This window comes from Mustelus asterias, chromosome 20, assembly GCF_964213995.1.
Source record: "Mustelus asterias chromosome 20, sMusAst1.hap1.1, whole genome shotgun sequence".
NCBI classification, from domain to species: domain Eukaryota; kingdom Metazoa; phylum Chordata; class Chondrichthyes; order Carcharhiniformes; family Triakidae; genus Mustelus; species Mustelus asterias.
Genome location: NC_135820.1, coordinates 53330003 through 53349066, shown reverse-complemented (window position 1 = coordinate 53349066; position 19064 = coordinate 53330003). Strand labels below are relative to the sequence as shown.

Below are 19064 nucleotides of genomic sequence, written 5' to 3'. Positions count from 1 at the left end.
GAATTTTAGGAACTGGAAATAAATTTGGACTTGAAATGGTAGAGGTGCAAAAGATTAAAACTGCGAAAGTAGCAGCAGAAATGGCAGATGATTTTGAGTTAGTTCATAAATCAAGGTTTGGGTTTTGACATCAACTTCAATCTCTGAGGGATAGAAACTGGGGAAAAGAGAAATCCTCAGATGGTAAAGGCAAAGGAGATCCCATTAGCGATAGTAAGAGTAATTTGCCTCAGGTTCAAAAGGAAACATACGAGGGTGGAAGAGAAATAAAAAACCTAAGATGTTTTCATTGTAATAAAGTCAGACACACAAATTCACAGCGTTGATGGCTTAAGAAATGCACCAGGAAGACAGATGTGGTAAAACAGGATACGTCAGTGAGATTTGTTAAGTTGACATAGGAAACCATGGTTGAAGCTAAAGAGGTGAAAACTAATGTAAAGCCTGTTCAGGGGTTGGTAAGCAAGTGCCAGATCTCTTTGAAGAATTTACTTGTGTGGGTAAGGTTCACTCATGTGTACCAGGAGGAGTAGGTAAGGAAGTTAAGGTTTTAAGAGATATGAGAGCATGTCAGTCTTTAATGGTGAGAGATGAGGAGAGATGTAGTTTGGAAGCAGTATTGCCAGAAAAGGTGGAAATAAGTGAATTTACTGAGATTAGTGTTCCGTTATGTAAGATAAGTTTGGAGAATCCAGTGAAAAGTGGTGGTCGGAGTAGTAGACTAATTACCTTTTTCATGGATACAGTTTATCCTGGGTAATGATAGAGCTGGATCACAGGTGGGAGTGAAGGTACAGGTAATACAATAGTTAAACAACAGTTTGCAGTTCAGTTGTTTAGAATGTTATCAAACTTCTAAAACTTCATGACAACCATCATGTTGAATTCCATTGAACCGCCCTTACAGAATTCTTGTTTTGTACTGTCATTAATGATCTTCGGGTAGATACTCCAGGTATACAATAATGCAGTGATCATAAGTAATTTTGATGCCTCATTATTAATTTGTCAATATTAGCTAAATGATTTAATTATGTACAATATGCACGATTATTTGTTAATATGCATAATCTAAGTTCACTGCCAGCTTCTTTGCACTACACAAGAACGTTTACAAGGGCAACATTTTTGAAATTACAAGGAACAGGATGATAATTTTAAATAGAATAACCAGTTGTGGCAGGTGCATCCCTTTGATGAATTCGAAAAGGAATGAGAGTAAAAGCAGAGAAGAATGGAGCTCCAATAGATCAAAGACGCTAGCTGGGAAGTTAATTACCACTGCCTTTTCCTGTGTGTCTGGTCCTTTCCACTCAAACACTCCCTTACAGTATGATAGTCTTTTCTAGGAATACTGGCATGGTAAAACAACGTTGGTATTTTTTAATTGGCGTAGACTTTACAATTGAATGTATTTTCCTCTGTGAGGTTTGGTCCCACCCCTATTCAACATGCATTTAGTACTCGAAGGTTAGTTTGAATTAAACAACCAGCTGTGGCAGGTGTATCCTTTGGCGAATTCCAAAAGAGTAATAACAGAGAAGAATGGAGCTCCGATTGATCAAAGTATCTTGCTGAGAAGTTAATAACCACTCAAACATGGAGGTTAAAGCAACTGTCTGGTTGAACAGAAGCATTGTAAATAAAAAGCATCCCATCCGCTAGTATATCATCATATATTGGGTCTTCCCAATTACACCATAGTTAGGAGTCAGGGTCATTTTCATGAAGTACTATTCCAGCAATTTTGTATGCTAATAAGTACTTTTAGTTAGCTGCAGTGAGGTATTTCAATAATATGGCCATTAACAGTATTAAAAATGTGCTTAAAAATTCAGAGCTTAAAATTGATCATTTGCTATGTCAAATACATACCTGGCTCATGGAATACTGTAGAGCTTTCAAGGGAAGGCGGTAGTGTAGTGATATTGTCACTGGACTCGTAATCTAGAGACCCAGCATAATGCTTTGGGGGCCCATGTTTGAATCCGATTGTGGCAGATGATGGAATTCAAATTCATATTTTAAAATATGGAATTAAAACCACTGTCAATTGTCATAAAAACCCATATGGTTCATTACTGTCCTTCAGGGAAGGAAATCTGTCATTGTTACCCAATCTGGCCTTCGACTCCTGGTTTGGGTCACTGTCTCTGCACGTTCTCCCTGTGTCTGTGTGGGTTTCCTCTGGGTGCTCTGGTTTCCTCCCACAGTCTGAAAGACGTACTGGTTAGTTGCATTGGCCATGCTAAATTCTCCCTCAGTGGGTGCCAGAGTGTGGCGACTAGGGGATTTTCACAGTAACTTCATTGCAGTGTTAACGTAAGCCTACCTGTGACACTAATAAATAAACTTTAAAAAAGTTTATGTGACTCCAACCCAGAGCAAAGTGGTCGACTCTAAACTACCCTCTGAAATGGTCAAGAAAGCTAGTCAGTTGAAGGGCAATTAGGGAAGGACAATAAATGCTGGCCTTGCCAGCAATGCCCACATCCAAAGAATATCTATTTCTCATAGCACCAGTTCAGAAATTTTCCAAAGTATACATGAGTTTCATTTGGATCCTGTCACATAGGAAATTATTTTCAGAAACTGAGGCTGTGTTTTATGCCATAGACTTAAAATGCCAACACATGATAATTAGAAGTGTAAATAAACATCTTAGTAGCAAAGTGCAAACATTAGAGTTTCACTGGTAGCTGTGATAGAAAATTATTCGAAAAATGATATGGTAAATCAATAATATTTGGAATGCAAGTCTATGGCTCCATAAAGGCAATTTTTAAACCTTTCATGTAAACCAAGATAAAAATTTTCACTTTATATGCTTTCAACGGTTTTCATAAATTTTATAACTGAAGAGAAAATCTGAAAAGAGAGCAAAACCCCAGTAAGAGATAGGTTATAAGAAAGACCCAGTTTCTGCTGAGTTAGCTGGACCTTCACTAGGGTAGTAATCGCAGTCCTAAACTTGATCTCAGCACGCCTAATTTAGGGCGGAAAGGTAACAAAGCAGATATCCTGTTCCTGATCATTATCCAGTGACTAATGCTGAAAATGTCCATGTGTAATGCCAGATCAGGATACCAACAGCCTGTTTGAACAGGTTAGGTTGTATATATTCATGGTTCATTGCTATCAAACTTTTCTTTATAATGAAACATCAGCACACATTCCATACTATACATGGAAAATCCTCCTGTGCAGTGCCAACTTTGAGATGCGGCAGAATTATTGCAATGCAGTGATAAATCATAGAAATCATAGAAACCCTACAGTGCAGAAGGAGGCCATTCGGCTAATCGAGTCTGCACCAACATCTCCACCCAGGCCCTAGCTGCGTAACCTCACATATTTACCCTGCTAATCCCTCTAACCTAGGCATCCCGGGACACTAAGGGGCAATTTAACATGGCCAATCAACCTAACCTGGAGCGTGGGAGGAAAGCCGAGCACCCGGAGGAAACCCACGCAGACACAGGGAAAACGTGCAAACTCCGCACAATGACCCAAGCTGGGAATCAAACCCAGGTCCCTGGAGCTATGAGACAGCAGTGCTAACCACTGTACCACGGTGCCACCCCGAAAACAAGCAACCACATGGCATTTAACCATATATGTAAAAATTAAACATCAAGAATCTATGATTTGTATATATATTTACATAATGGGGGTGATTTTCCCATCGCGACCCGCAAATTTTCTGGCGCGTCGGGTTGGGAGATGTGCGTGTCGGCCATTTCGTGGGTTCCCCGCGAGTGTTTATAGCCCGCACGCATCTCCCAACCGGAAAGAAATGGCGCCGCCAGGACCGCGCAGAAAACCGGCATGCCACTGATATGCATTACTTATCATACCTTAGCATGCCATTATCGGGATCGACACGCCAATCTCCGCCCATGCCAGCATCTCCCACTTCTATGGCCTGATATCACTTTGGTGTGAATCAGAGTAGGTTTATAAAAGTCTCAACCTGGTGTGGAAGCCTTGAACTAGCGTGAGGAGGTAAGTGCTGCCACCGGAGCGTGAGGGATGTTGCAGGCAGGCCCTGGAGATGCCTGGTGGGCTTCTTCCTGCTGTCTTCAGGTGTTGGCCCATGGAGCAGTGATATCTGGGGTGGGGGGCTGGGGGGGGGGGGGGGGGGGCGGGTGGGGGGCTTCTATTTTCACAGTGCTCTATGTGGGAGGCCCCATCAAGGAGTCCCGCTCACCCTTCCCCTCCAGGGCAGCGCTGTTGCTCAGTGTGGGAGGCCCCATCAAGGAGTCCTGATTACCCCTCCTCTCCACAGCACCTTGCAGTGGCATTGTCTTGCCGCGGGGTGTGGTCAGGGACCCGACTGAGTGCTGGTGTTACGGGGTGGGGGAGGAGTGCACCATGTGCTGACTGAGGCCTAACCAGATGAAGCAGCTGCTGCTCCAGGCCGGGGTGCAGAGGTTCAGACATGGACTGCATGGAATCTGCTGTCACTGGGCACACATCTGGTGCTGCTTTGCAGTCTGTCCCTGCCCTGTGACACAGACCAGCAACACATGCCTGTAACAGATGCTGCAGTTGCACACATAGCAATGGCTCAAGGGTGCGCAGTGCCCACGGCTGCACACCGACTTGTATAATCTGTGCCAGCATTTGTCATGATGAGAATCTCACACAACCCTAATCGGGCCACGCATGGCACCATGGATTGTGTGGGGTTGCCAGCACCCACAAGTGGGGATTCTGGCCCAAGTGAGGGATTGGGGTGGTGCTGGGACTATGCAGTCAATGAGAATAATCCATCATTCTATGCTCTTTCCAAACCCCAGTGTGCAGATGGATCTCGGTTTGCTCGATCTGGAGCTGGCCATTACGGTGGCAGCAGGGGCAGAGGAGGAGGAGGAGAGGCAGCGCAGGATGTGGCGGGCATGGAGAGACCACCGCAGGAGCAGCCAATACCAGTCCCTCAGGAAGGAGTGCAGAGGGCTGCCGCTGAGGGCCAGGAGGTGGGTGAGCAGGCTCTCAAAAGGGTGCACAGAAGGCGGAGGGTGCTGAGGTCAAGGAGGAACAGGCCCAGCCATTCATTCGAGGCCCTCTGGGAGGAGATGCGCCCTCGCCGGCTATGGCTCTCCAAGACCACGGTGCGACACCTTTGGGAGGTGCTCTTACACCTGGCATCTTAGGGGAGGGGCGACCACCCGCTCCCTGTGGACGTGAAGGTGACAGCTGCCCTCAATTTCTATGCCTCCGGATCATTCCAGGCTCCCAGTGGCAACTTAGCTGGGATCTCCATGCACAGATGTGTGAGACAGGTCACAGATGCCTTGTATGTCCGGGCAGGGCACTACATAAATTTCGATGTGGGCCGTGCGCAGCAGGAGGCCGGGGCTCTCAGCTTCACATCCATCACCGGGATTCCCAATGTGCAGGGAGCAGTGGGCAGGACACACATCGCCTTGTGGGCCCCACATGCAGGGCCACAGTAATTTATGAACAGGAAGGGGTTCCACTCCCTGAACGTCCAAATTGTCTGCGTCCATCAAATGAAGATCATGCAGGTCGATGCACGCCACCCAGGGAGTGTCCATGACAGCTTTGTGACCCGACAGTTGGATATCCCTGGGCTCTTTGAAGACCAGCCCAGGCTCCCAGGATGGCTACTGGGTGACAAGGGTTACCCGCTAAGGTCATGGCTGATGTCTCCTGCGTGGAGACCCGAGACCGCGGCAGAGACCCGCTACAACAAGGCCCATGCAGCCACCTGGTCTGTCGTTGAGCGGTGCATCGGCCTGCTGAAGATGCGGTTCCGCTGCTTGGACCGCTCTGGTGGGGCCCTCCAGATGACCCTGTGCGTGCTTCATCCATCATCATCGTTTGCTGCCCTCTTCACGACATCATCCAGCAGCGAGGAGACCAGCTGGAGCAAGTGGAGGAGGAGAAGCGGCGAGGGGATGAGGTGGGTGCCCTGTCATATGAAGAGCTGGAGGAAAGAGGGCGGGTGGCGATGGCAGGTGTCTGGCAGGGAAAGGGAGCGAGGGACGCCTTGATTGCAGCCTGCTTCACCTAGCTGGTGCTGTGCAGTGAGGGGCTGCAACCACCACACATCCACCACACCCCAGGAGCAAGTGCAGCCACTATTCCCCCTCCAATCCGACCTGGGCCCTCAAACCACCACATCACCCTTCCCCTGCTTCTGTCATCCCACCACCATATCCCCCAGAAACATCCGACCCTATTAATGTGCCTGGGCTGGCAATGGTTGCGAGTCTTGGTTGAAGGCTGGAGGATGATGAGAACTCGCTGTTGGGAACACTGGGATCCTGACCCTGGTGCCACTGAGGTCTGACTCCTACCTGTACACCGAATGCATGCTTCCACCCTGGCCCACGTAGCTGTAAGGGTTGGGGACACATGTTTTTTGGCCAAGGGCAGGGTGGGGGGGGGGGGGGGGCACTTGCACCAAGGGTCTGGGGGATGTTGAGGAAGGTCGGGCAGGCACTCTGTAACATGTGGCTGAGTCTCACAAGACACAACAGACAGCACCTCTATGCATGGGAATGGGGACAACTCAGCCCTGGGGAGGGGTGGGGGGGGGGGGGACAGAATCAGAGACACATTAGTCACAGCGATGAGGTGCAATTAAAAGTTTATTGTGTTCTTAACATTATTGATTAATAAACCCTGCCTACTGGTGACCTTCACCCGGGACCTCTTGGTGAACTACAACTTTCTAACTTTGTGCTGTCTACTGCTTCTTCTAGGTGTTACCCCAGGATGCACATCAGAGGTGGAGGTGTCCAACTGTGATGCACGTCCTGTTGCCTGTGATGCCCTTCGCGGACGTCCCCCGGGTGGCCGGGACCTGGAGGACCCCGGCTGACTTGCAGATGGCACTGTTTCGGTGCCACCCTGTTCATCTCGCTGGCCCTGAGATGCCCCGGTGTGAGGAAGGGGGGAATCAGAAGGTCTCAGGACGTTCGGGATCTCCTAGGTGGAAGGCCCGGGCATGGGCTCAAGCCCTTCCTCCTCCCTTGGGGTGCACAGAGGCCACGAGGACACTCCATGAGCCGCCAGGGAGCTGCACTGAGCTCCAGAACTTCAGTGTGACCTGGTTTTGCTAGTCCTGGAGGCCCAGATGCGATCCCTCAGTCCTGGCCCTCTGAGACTAGGCCAAGCTCTGGAGCCCCAATGCTACAGCATTCTGTGAGTGAGCCAGGCTCTGGAGCCCCTCAGCAGTAGCCCTCTGAGCCTGGGCTAAGTTGTCGAGGCTCACAGCCACAGCCTGCTGTGTCTCCAAAATGCCAGCGAGAGTCCCAGCCATTGCCAGCAGTGTCTCCCACATGCCCCTGACACCCATGGCCATCGAACGCTATGCCTCCTGGATGCCAGAAACACACTAGCCCATGGCCCATTGTGTCTCCAGGATGGCCTGGACCATGTCACCCATGAGGACAGACCCCTGAGCCAGACTTTCCACTGCGATCATCACTCTTGCAGTGTTGGCCTGGGTCTCACACTGTGTCGGCACCACCTCCTGCAACAGCACTCTGTTGGACTCCCCTAAACAGCTTTGCAGTCGCAGCATGGTTGCTGACAACCCTTCCACAACTCCCCGGGTTTCCTGATGTATCTCCACCAGCCTTGGGAGGAACACACTTTGAGACCCAGCAGCTGGCTTGGGGACAGCGGAATCCTGGCCTCCGACAGACCTCCTTGTGCCCGAGCCCTCGGATGTGCCCGCCTCCACCCGATGTGCATCAGCGGCTGTGATGTGCTCACCAGAAACCTCAACACTAAAGTTACCCACCGTGGTGATAGTCTCTGTGTTGGTGGGTTGTGTGGTACATGCCGGTGCTGCTTCAGTGGTGCTGCCCTCGGAGGATTCCTCAGTGCCCCCCTCCAAGGTGTCATCCAGGAGATCATGGGCAGTTTGTTCCAGAGCAGCAGGGACGGCGGCAACACCCAAAGGGCCGGATTCATCTGGGTCCAGAGCTGCAATAAAGAACACACATTGGGGGGAGGGAGGCAAAACATTCCATGCAGCATCGCACTTACTTAGAGGGGAACCTAAGTTGAGAGTAGCGCCTGTTCACTTGCATGCTGGACACCGACTTGGCTGTCGGTGACCATTCGGGATGCCCCATCACCCCCTGCCAGCTCCATAGCACGCTTCTCGATGCTGGTCAGCTGCCGCAGGTGGGGCACACCACCACCAGTCTGTGTCGTCTCACGTACATTGGGAATGTTCTTTTCCTGTGGGAACATAAGGTGGATAGCAAACATTAACATGGTGCAGTGCATGGTGCGCAATGCGTGCCTGTGTCTCGGGCGTTGTGCTGGCAGTTTCGGGGAAAGCGGTCACCACTGAAGGGTGCTTGTTGAGGGGTGAGGGGAAGGGGTCAGATTCTGTTCCTGGGGGAAGGGTAACTTGTTGCATGCCCTTTAGGTGTCTAAGCAGGGTTGGAGATCCGTGCCAAGCATGTGCGGGGTTCCAAGTGGGATGCTCACTCACCCTTGTTGCTCGCAGAAGGTCGTATATTTCTTTGCGACACTGTCGGCCAGAGCATGGTGTCAGGCTCCTGGCATTCACCACTTCTGCCACCTCCTCCCACAATGCCGTGGCGGATGTGCCCCTTGGGTGAGGGCCCTGGCCGGGGAAGATCCGCTCACGCCTCTCCTCCACGGCATCTAGTAGGTGCTCCTGGTTGGCTTCTGTGAATCTGGGAGCAGGTTTGTGCGCAGACATCTTTGTGACCTGACTGGCTGTGTGTCCATTCCTGCAGCTTATATACAGCTCTGGCTTATTAGGGGAGACATGATGTGGAGATGCTGGCGTTGGACTGGGGTAAGCTCAGTAAGAAGTCTCACAACACCAGGTTAAAGTCCAACAGGTTTATTTGGTAGCAAATACCATAAGCTTTCGGAGCACTTCTCCTTCGTCAGATGGAGTGGATATCTGCTCTCAAACAGTGCACAGACACAGAAATCAAGTTACAGAATACTAATTAGAATGCGAATCTCTACAGCCAGCCAGGTCTTAAAGGTACAGACAATGTGGGTGGAGGGAGCATTCAACACAGGTTAAAGAGATGTGTATTGTCTCCAGACAGAACAGCTAGTGAGATTCTACAAGCCCAGGAGGCAAGCTGTGGGGGTTACTGATAATGTGACATAAATCCAACATCCCGGTTTAGGCCGTCCTCATGTGTGCGGAACTTGGCTATCAGTTTCTGCTCAGCGACTCTGCGCTGTCGTGTGCCGTGAAGGCCGCCTTGGAGAACGCTTACCTGAAGATCCAAGGCTGAATGCCCGTGACTGCTGAAGTGCTCCCCCACAGGAAGAGAACAGTCTTGCCTGGTGATTGTTGAGCGGTGTTCATTCATCCGTTGTCGCTACGACAAATGAATCACCAGGCAAGACTGTTCTCTTCCTGTGGGGGAGCACTTCAGCAGTCACGGGCATTCAGCCTTGGATCTTCAGGTAAGCGTTCTCCAAGGCGGCCTTCACGACACACGACAGCGCAGAGTCGCTGAGCAGAAACTGATAGCCAAGTTCCGCACACATGAGGACGGCCTAAACCGGGATGTTGGATTTATGTCACATTATCAGTAACCCCCACAGCTTGCCTCCTGGGCTTGTAGAATCTCACTAGCTGTTCTGTCTGGAGACAATACACATCTCTTTAACCTGTGTTGAATGCTCCCTCCACCCACATTGTCTGTACCTTTAAGACCTGGCTGGCTGTAGAGATTCGCATTCTAATTAGTATTCTGTAACTTGATCTTTGTGTCTGTGCACTGTTTGAGAGCAGATATCCACTCCATCTGACGAAGGAGCAGTGCTCCAAAAGCTTATGGTATTTGCTACCAAATAAACCTGTTGGACTTTAACCTGGTATTGTGAGACTTCTTACTGTTATTAGGGGAGTGCAGGTGCAGTGAGTGCGGCCAGTCAAGGGCCCGTTGGCAACAAATACTTGTGAGAGATTTTGAAGGCTGCATTCAGTTGAGTGTCATGCATCCCTCAGGGTGCTGATTGACTGCCATTCAATCGGCTGCTGTGTCCGGGGTGGGGGGGGGGATGCAATACTCAAGGCTCTTAATCGATAAGCTGCTGTGTCCAGGGGGGACGCAATACTCAAAGCTTCCATTCAAGAGAGGGAATGATCGCAAGCTGGGGTTGTGCATTGCAGCAGTGAGAACAGTATGTTCAAGGGATGGAGAGATTGGGTACCCACATTATCTGGAACCATGGTGGCATGGGGTAAGCAGACAGCCATGTCTGTGTGTGGGGAGAGGTGGGGTGGGAGGGGGGGCAGCGATGTCTGTATGGGGGAGGAGGCCATCGATGTCCGTATGGGGGAGGGGGCCAATGTTGTCTATATGGCGGGGGGGGGGGGGCAGCAATGTCTGTGGGGGGGTTGTGGGTGCCAGCGATGAAGTCAGCGATGTGTGTGGGGGGGGTTGTGGGGGCAGCAATGAGGCCAGCGATGTCTGTGGGGGGATTGTGGGGGCCAGCGATGAGGCCAGCGATGACTGTGGGAGGTTATGGGGGCCAGCAATGAGGCCAGCGATGTCTATGTGGAGGGTGGGGGGGCGTTGTGCAGGCCAGCAATGAGGCCAGCGATGTTTGTGGGGGGGGGGGGTTGTGGGGGCCAGCGATGAAGCCAGCAATGTGTGTGGGGTTTGGATTGCAGTGATCTGGATGCTGGGACATCTTTTCCGCGATCTCCCAGTGATGTGCGCATGTGCGGATTCCCGCTCATCCCGCCGATTTCAGGCTCTTTGGCGACCCCCCGAGCTTTTCATGATATTAACGATTGTGATCTCTGCATTGCACAGAGTGCGGAGATTCGGGTCTGAAGTTGCACTGAAAGAACAGTTGTGATCTAGACCAGTTTTCCCACCAATTCAGCATTTTTGGGAGAATCGCCCCCAATATCTCTGGATTATTTTATAATTCTTCCACTGAATTTTGTTTTAAAATATGCCTTTCAGTTAAAATTTGTTTTAACTAGGTTAAATTCACAGGACAGCAGGTGTAGCAGCTGCATATGAGATTTTAGGTGATACATCCAAACCTCACAATCTGAAGACAAAGAAAGATAATTTGACGTTGAAACAATTTTTCACATGCTTATTACTGTTGCAACAACCCTCTTCACTTGAACTTTGCAGGAATCCTGGCCACATCAGGCTGCCTGATTCCACTGGTGGGCTAGGGGTGAGTGAAGGATAAGGGAAGGACAAGCACTGGAGTCAGGCTAATAAGAAAAGAACCATAGACAGAAAGAGTCAGTCAGGTAGTGAAGAGCTGTGTTTAAGGTTGAAAAGGCAAGAGGCGGTAGGGAGGGAGTTTCTGCTCGGTTCCTAAAAGAGGATGCAGGGAGACGTTTTTACTTAAGTTCAACTTAGTGATTCTGGTTCAGCTTCCATAGAGTCCCTACAGTGCAGAAAAAGGCCATTCAGTCCATCAAGTCTGCACCAACTCTTCAAAAGAGCATCTCACCCAGGCCCGCTCAATCCTTGTAACCCTACGCATTTCCCATGGCTAAACGTACACATCTTTGGACATTAATGGCCAATCCACCTAACCTGCACATCTTTGAACTGTGGGAGGAAACCAGAGCACCCGGAGAATGCCCACGCAGGTAGGGGGGGAACATACAAACTCACACAGACAGTCACCCAAGGCTGGAATCGAACCCGGATGCTAACCACAGTGCCACTGTGCAGCGTATTTTGCAATCAAATAGCTTGATTTTGTGATACAAGCTGACACAAGGTAGGATATAAGGTATTCAGACCACTTATGTGGCAACTGATACTACTGAACTCAAGGAGTTATTGTGACAGACATGAAACTTTCAACAGTTTATTAACAAACTAGCTTAGAAATTATTATTGTCAATAATAGGAGACCACTGCAGAATGCATTAACAGATGATTCCTCTGACTGCTATTTTACCAGTTTATTTTAAATAGGTTAACATTCCTGTTAAAAAACCATCAAAGGAATGTCATATGATTGATTTAATAATTTCTCTAGTGGGTTCTCGCCTGTTGTATTATAAAATATTGGTTACATTATGCAATTAATAGCAATGACCAGTAATTATTTTCAACTGTGTAGTAATGCTCTATGCATTTCCCATCAGCATTGTGTCATGGTATTGTATTTTATAAACCCATTATTTCACTATACTGTGCAAGGATGTAAAAGGGAATAAAATATTCACAGACCTTTCTGGAGTTGGATTGTGATTTGCATCTTCTGAAGCATAACTATCAAAATATTACAAACGTGTGTTTTGTGGCCATCCTTAGAGCGTTGGGAGCCCCATTACAGCTTCTTATTACTGGTCCTACAGGCATTCACCAGATCACAGCACCTGTCAACATTGAAGATAAAGTGCTGCTGGCTAGAAAGACACACACACTGAGATCTGTAAGTTAATGTCTTAAGAGCAGCCATCCACAGCTTATTTCTTCTTCCCCATTCACGCCTAGTATGTAACTGGAAAAGGATAAAAGACTCATTGCTGTTGCTAGGATAATTGGTACACATGCAAACTGGAGTGCAGATGGAATGATGGTCAGCAGAATCAAAAGGTACTAGCTATTAACAGCAGCTCTTTGGTGCTTGTGTTAGGAGCTATTATAGCAGCATGTTGTCTGAAGCCAAGCAGCAGTAATTTGAAAACTGCTTTGCTGACTCACTGATAACTATTGCTCCGGTTTTATGTTTGAAAGGTGCCAATCACATGCATTATAAACACAGTTTTCATATTCACTTTCAGTCATGGGACATGTGATCAAAACTGTACCCTTCAAATCATGCATCTGATATTTGCTTTGTATCTAAGATTTTGATACACGTCAGACAAATAATTGTAAGATTAATTCAACATTTGTAAAAACTGAGGGATATTGTTCTTTTTCCCAAATGTCAGTTTCATCAATATCTTATCACCAAAGGATTGAGTAACCTGATTGATATGGTAGCCAGTTCTATTTAGCAACATCAGTTGTGCCATTCCAAAATGGGACTAAAAATTATTATTTTTCTAAATTTAAATGGTTTTATACCAAAGTGATCAGTTTACATTTTGGCAAGAGGATTGAGGAAAACACAGAAGATGCTGTTCTGTCAACTGCTCTCTGGCCTTGCTAGCTGCAATGCGCTGTGATGTCTCCTCCTCGGAGTTCTGCCTTACCTTCATCTAATTCTTACATCAACCCACGCCTGCCGCTCACTACATGAGGACCTTACCAATCCACCTGCTGCTCGCCTCCCATCCCACCAGCCTCAATGGCTGAGACCAATGTGCTAAGGAATAATAGCAGAGACCCTGTGGCAACAGGAATGGAACCAACACACCACCAGTAAAAACCACTTCCTCATCACAGATCCCATATCCCGCCCACTCGCCATCAACCTGCCATGTCAACATTGGGCTCTCCTTAACCGTTTACACACTGGCCAAGGCCTTTATGCAGCAAATTGACACAAGTGGCACCTTTTAGGGAACCCAGTCAGCATCTGTGGTGCACCCCAATCAATAACTCACATCATTGAAGACTGCCCCCTGACAGAATTCAGCCGAGGGCCCAGGGAGCTCCATTTCGCCACTGCGAAAGATATTCCCTGGCATGGAGATTACTATGTACGATAATAATAATATACTTCTTTATCTGACGATTCTCTTCTTGTTGCTGAGCCTTCCCAGTCCTCTTTGCATTGGTAGCTAGTGCAGAATGCAGCAAACAACAACAATGAAACCCACTTTGGCTGGGCTGTCTTGTACAGAATCCTCTGAACAGTCAAGGTTTACTTCAAAGTGTCAATTATACACCCTATCATACTCCTGGTGATCCCACAACTGTGATTTTACTTCTGTTATTCATACATGGTGGGGTTATTGAAAGATGTCATCAGCTATATGTGCAAGGGTTATCCTCTAGCCATTAGCAGCAATATTTTGCTGTTTCTGGATGGTGACATTAAAGTAGCAACTGAAGGGTTTCTGATCTTACAGAATTTTATTTTCCACCTCTGGAAGCTGGAGAAAGGCTTGTGGATGCCATATCAGAAGAAAGAAGTGGGGGGAACTGATTGATTCCTAAGATATATTGCATACCAACAAGAAAGCATGGAAAACTACCTGGATGTTAGGAAATTACTTAACCAAAGCACAACCACTGTACAAGTCCACAGCAGAACAAGTCACTCATCAGCTCTGAATAGCTGAAAACACCATTGCTTCAGCCGGGAAAAATAGCCCATAGCTAGAGAAGATTCTGACTTTACGAAACCCTTCAGCATGAGAGAATTTGTAATCAAAAAGATTATTTTTAAAATGTTTCATGTTAATAAATCAAGCACTTTGGACCCATGCATGTATTATGGCTACTCGATATGTCCAACAATTGCATAATAACCAAAAAGATTCCTAAGACATGGAGAATTGTGGCAAATTCAAATCCAGGCAACGATCCAGCCAACCCAAAGAGCTTCACAGCTCCCTGCTATACCACAGCTACCAACTGTTCGAGAGGCTCGTCCTCAATTTCTTGGTCGTTAATTCTTTGAGGATGGACTAATACCAGGCACTGCCTTCATGGATTTATCTGCTGCACATGACACCATCAATCTTGTACAGAAGTTATTCCAGATAACTAAAAATCTCAGATTGACTGAAATGGCTCACCTCAAGGTAGCCTGTACCCTGACTGTTCAATATTTATATCAATGACCAGCCATTCATCCACATTCCAGAAGCTTCCTCTATGCTCATGGCAAGTGTATAGCATCTCAGAACCATTCCTTCGATAAAGTGGAGAAGTCCTTTAGCGATACATTAACAAATACAATGTGACTAATCATTTATGGATCAACACTGAAATGACACAGAGCAAAATAAAAGCAAATTACTGTGGATGCTGAAATCTGAAACCAAAAGAGAAAATGCTGGAAAATCTCAGCAGGTCCGGCAGCATCTGTAAGGAGAGAAAAGAGTTGACATTTCGAGTGCAGATGACCCTTTGTCAAAGCTCCAAAGGTTCAAAGCTTTGACAAAGGGTCATCTGCACTCGAAACGTCAACTCTTTTCTCTCCTTACAGATGCTGCCAGATCTGCTGAGAATGACACAGAGCAGTTCTTTCATCTTAGGAATAGAGATAAGCAAGAACTTAACATATATTGGTCTGGGAGAGCACTGACAGTCAACTTTAAGTAGGTATACTTTGGAGTAACGTCATATCCTCTCGCAATCTATGTTTCAAAGATCATGGGGGTGCTTTTATGAGAAAAATTCTAAGTGCCTAGCTAGCATGAAAATGGGAGAGCTTCAGATTTCTTTGTTGGGCGAGTCCAAATTCAGTATCTTATGCAAGAGGAGAGGGAAAAAATGGACTGGACTGTTTCTAGCCACTAGATGGAGCGGGTGGGGTTTAACACGCCAGAAAGGCTGCTGCAGCAGCAGAGGGCACCATTGCGCGGGTGCAGACCTTTGGTCTGAGAGAACTGTCAGCTTTCTGCTGCTGCAGCCAGTCTCAACAAAGCACACCCCCAGTCCCAGCTATTGCAGAGGCCCATGGCCCATCATGAGCACCCCCCATCTGGAAATATCATCCTCAGCCCCCGGCCGCCCAGACCAATCACCCCCATCCTATTACTGCCCAGACTGTACGTCCCCCCCATCCCCCCAACCCACCGATTGCATGCAGAGTGGCAGCAGGTTCACCCCCCCCCCCCCCCCCCCCCACTGATTGCATGTAGAGTGGCAGCAGCAACCCCCGACTGATTGCGGGCAGAGTGACAGCAGGCCCCCCTCTATACCTTATCGGCTGCCTGCCATAGGCCCCACCCAGGGTGCCAGGGTGCCAGGCTGACACTGCCCAAGGGGCACCTCCCCTTGCCCTCAATCTTGCAGGGGGGCCTCAATGGCCTCCAATCCTACTGGCGAGGCCACCACAACTAGTCCCCATTCGAAGGAAACGTACGTGATCCTCGCGAGAGAGAACCTCTCCCGCAAAGGCAAGTGAGCCCGGATGATTGCGTTCCGGGTTCTCTAATCACATAGAAATGAGCATTAAAATATATTTAAATAATTTATTCAGCCTCTTGTTGGAAATGGGTGGATATCAGTTCCGATAAGATCGCGAGAAGTGAGAAATCGTGCGTGAACCTGATTTCTTGGCTCTCGCAGATTTTATCAGCTCATTCCACCCATCGATGGACAGGGTTAAGTCGTAAAATCACCGCCATGTTTCATATTGTCAAAGAAAAGGCTAGGGTGGCAACCAGAAACAAAGGAAGCGGGCCAAGTCTAAATGGAGAATTGACGCAAAAATATTATGAAGGACTCTCCTTGTCCTGTTCTACCCAGCTGCTGAATATACCTGCCCATTCTGGGAATGCTCTCTCCATGCCAAGAAGTTGGATTCCATTCTCAACTCAGCTTGCAGAGCCATTACAGGATGCCTGAAACCTACTAAAGTGAATGATCTGTACCTAGTATTGCTCCATCTTCCCTAAGGAAGTTTCATTAGAGTAGAGCAGACAAAACAGATACTCATCATCCTCAGTTGGAAAGAGCCAACAATACAATGGTTCAAGTCAAGGGCCAGCTTTTCACATACAGTTCAAGCCCAAGTCTGTATCGCCATGGGATCACCTGGCTGATCTGTCAATACATCAACAGACAAAGGCACACAAGTTATCTAATGACCTGGAGGAAGTCCTTCAATCAGGGCCAGTGAAATATGGCCTACCACTGTGGCTCAATCATCACAGAACTGATGCCGTCTACTGCAGAGCACTTATCTAGAAGTGGGGACACAGCCAAAAAAATTCTATCAACTCTGAGTGCAGAGAGGCTTCCCAAAAGACAATACACCTTCCAGAATGCTCTCTACTACTAGAGGCACACAGCCTTGAAGATCTGAAGGTCTTTAATCCTCGAGCTAAAGCCTGCGTGGAACAGGGGTGAGAGAAGGTGTAGTGAAATGACAAGAAGAAGCTTTTAACAGAATCAAAGTGACAGTTATATTACCCAATGTTTGGAATATTTAAAATATAAGATCGTGTTTTCATTTTACCTACATACCAATTAGTGTCATTCAACAGGGAAAACGTCCAACAACACAAAGGTGACCTCTGCTTCTTTGTTCTCACACAATCAGCAGAAAAACAACAATCCATCCGAGGAAAATCCTTGAATGGTAAGTACTGCTAAACGCGCACCACAGGAAGTATTCTATAAAAAACTTCTCATATATACAAGAATGCATTTCCTTAAAAATATGGGCAATAACTTACTACCTTCTGAATATTGTTGAGTGCACAATCCACTGTTTGGTTGCAGACATATTTTCTGGTCATTGCTGGGGTATTTTTTCCATGATGTGGAGATGCCAGCGTTGGACTGGGGTAAACACAGTAAGAGTTTTAACAACACCAGGTTAAAGTCCAACAGGTTTATTTGATAGCAAATGCCATTAGCTTTCGGAGCGCTGCTCCTTCGTCAGATGGAGTGGAAATCTGCCACTGGAGGCAGATTTCCACTCTATGTGACGAAGGAGCAGCACTCCGAAAGCTAATGGCATTTGCTACCAAATAAACCTGTTGGACTTTAACCTGGTGTTGTTAAAACTCTTACTGTATTTTTTCCATGCAGCAGTACATTTAGGCAAATGTTTTGCAGCACACTTCAAGACTAAAAATTCATCAATCCATTGGCAAAGCAGTTCCTGCACGTGCTACATCACTGTAAAGAAACAAGCTGCAACTGAGCTCCAGAGATGGTTATCTAATCATCTTTTCTAGGTGCTGCATTCTTATCTTATTTCCTCATCTTCTGCAGGAGCAGTAAGTGGCATGGTAGAGGCAGTTGGGGAGCGGGGAGTGGTTTGGCGGGGAGGCAGTGGAAGTGAAGAGAATGGAGAGGCAGTGGCATAATGGGATTGTCACTAAACTAGCCTGGGCAAGGTCTGGGACCCAGATTCAAATCTCACCATGACAGATGGTGAAATTTGAATTCAATAAAATTCAGAGCCTGGACTGGAGAACGGGACATCGAGAGCCTCGTGGGCAGCCGGGTGAAGCAAATGGCAGTGTGCCATCTCTCAACACCCTTTTCCCAGAGTCTGAGTTGGTGATGGAGCTTGAGGACTCAGAGGATCAGAAGCTAGAGAATCTTAAGCATGTGGAATCCATGTTGGCAGCAGAAAGCGATTGTGCGACTGAAGGCATAGATGAGCAGGAGCTGGAGGCCATGGCAAAACATGAATCAAAGGAAGACGGCATCTTCGCTAAGTTTAAGTGGAGGACAGCACTGGCGCCTGAATAGGTTCTGCATTACTGCAGAGGAGGAAGTCCATTGTGGGGATCTAGGGAGAATATTTCCTCCGAGACTGATGTTTCCCCAACTGTCCTTGTGGAGCCAAGTGTGTATTTCAATTTCAGGTAATGCCGCAGTTGCTTAACCACTTGGGTGTGAATTTCCTTGGAGAGAGTTTGGATCAGGGAGCACTCAATGTTTACACCTGTGAACAAAGCTGTGGCCATAGCACTAAGTATAGTGTAGAATTTCTCTGGAAACAGGATTCCTCTGCAGATCAGCTGTAATTACCTCTTACTTAAAGCATTCTTCCCCAACCTCGAACTGAAAACTGTTACTATTTATTTGAGAGAGGTTTGGTTTGTGGGAATGTTTCAACCACACCACATCCTTGTCCACACACAGGTTTTTAAAAAGTAATACCTGTTGGTTACGTTTTAACTATTCAATCCAAAGGGAACATTACAGACTAAAATCAATGTGCAAACATTTCCAGGCAGCTTTACTATCTGCTTGCAAAAGTTTCTCATTGTAATATACTGTACAGCTGAATAAATGAACCATAGAATCCCTATAGTATAGAAGGTGGCCATTTGGCCCATCGGGTCTGCACCGACCACAATCCCACATAGGCCCTATTCCTGTAACCTTACCTTGCAACTCCCCCTGACACTAGGGTCAATTTAGCATGGCCAATCAACCTAACCCGCACATCTTTGGACTGTGGGAGGAAACTGGAACACCTGG

General features: G+C 47.6%; 1 pseudogene; it reads left to right on the top strand.

Annotated features, from left to right (window-relative positions):
- The first annotated feature begins 17999 nt into the window (after positions 1-17999).
- LOC144508251 (programmed cell death protein 2 pseudogene) lies at positions 18000-18604 on the top strand (annotated as a pseudogene).
- Positions 18605-19064: the final 460 nt, after the last annotated feature.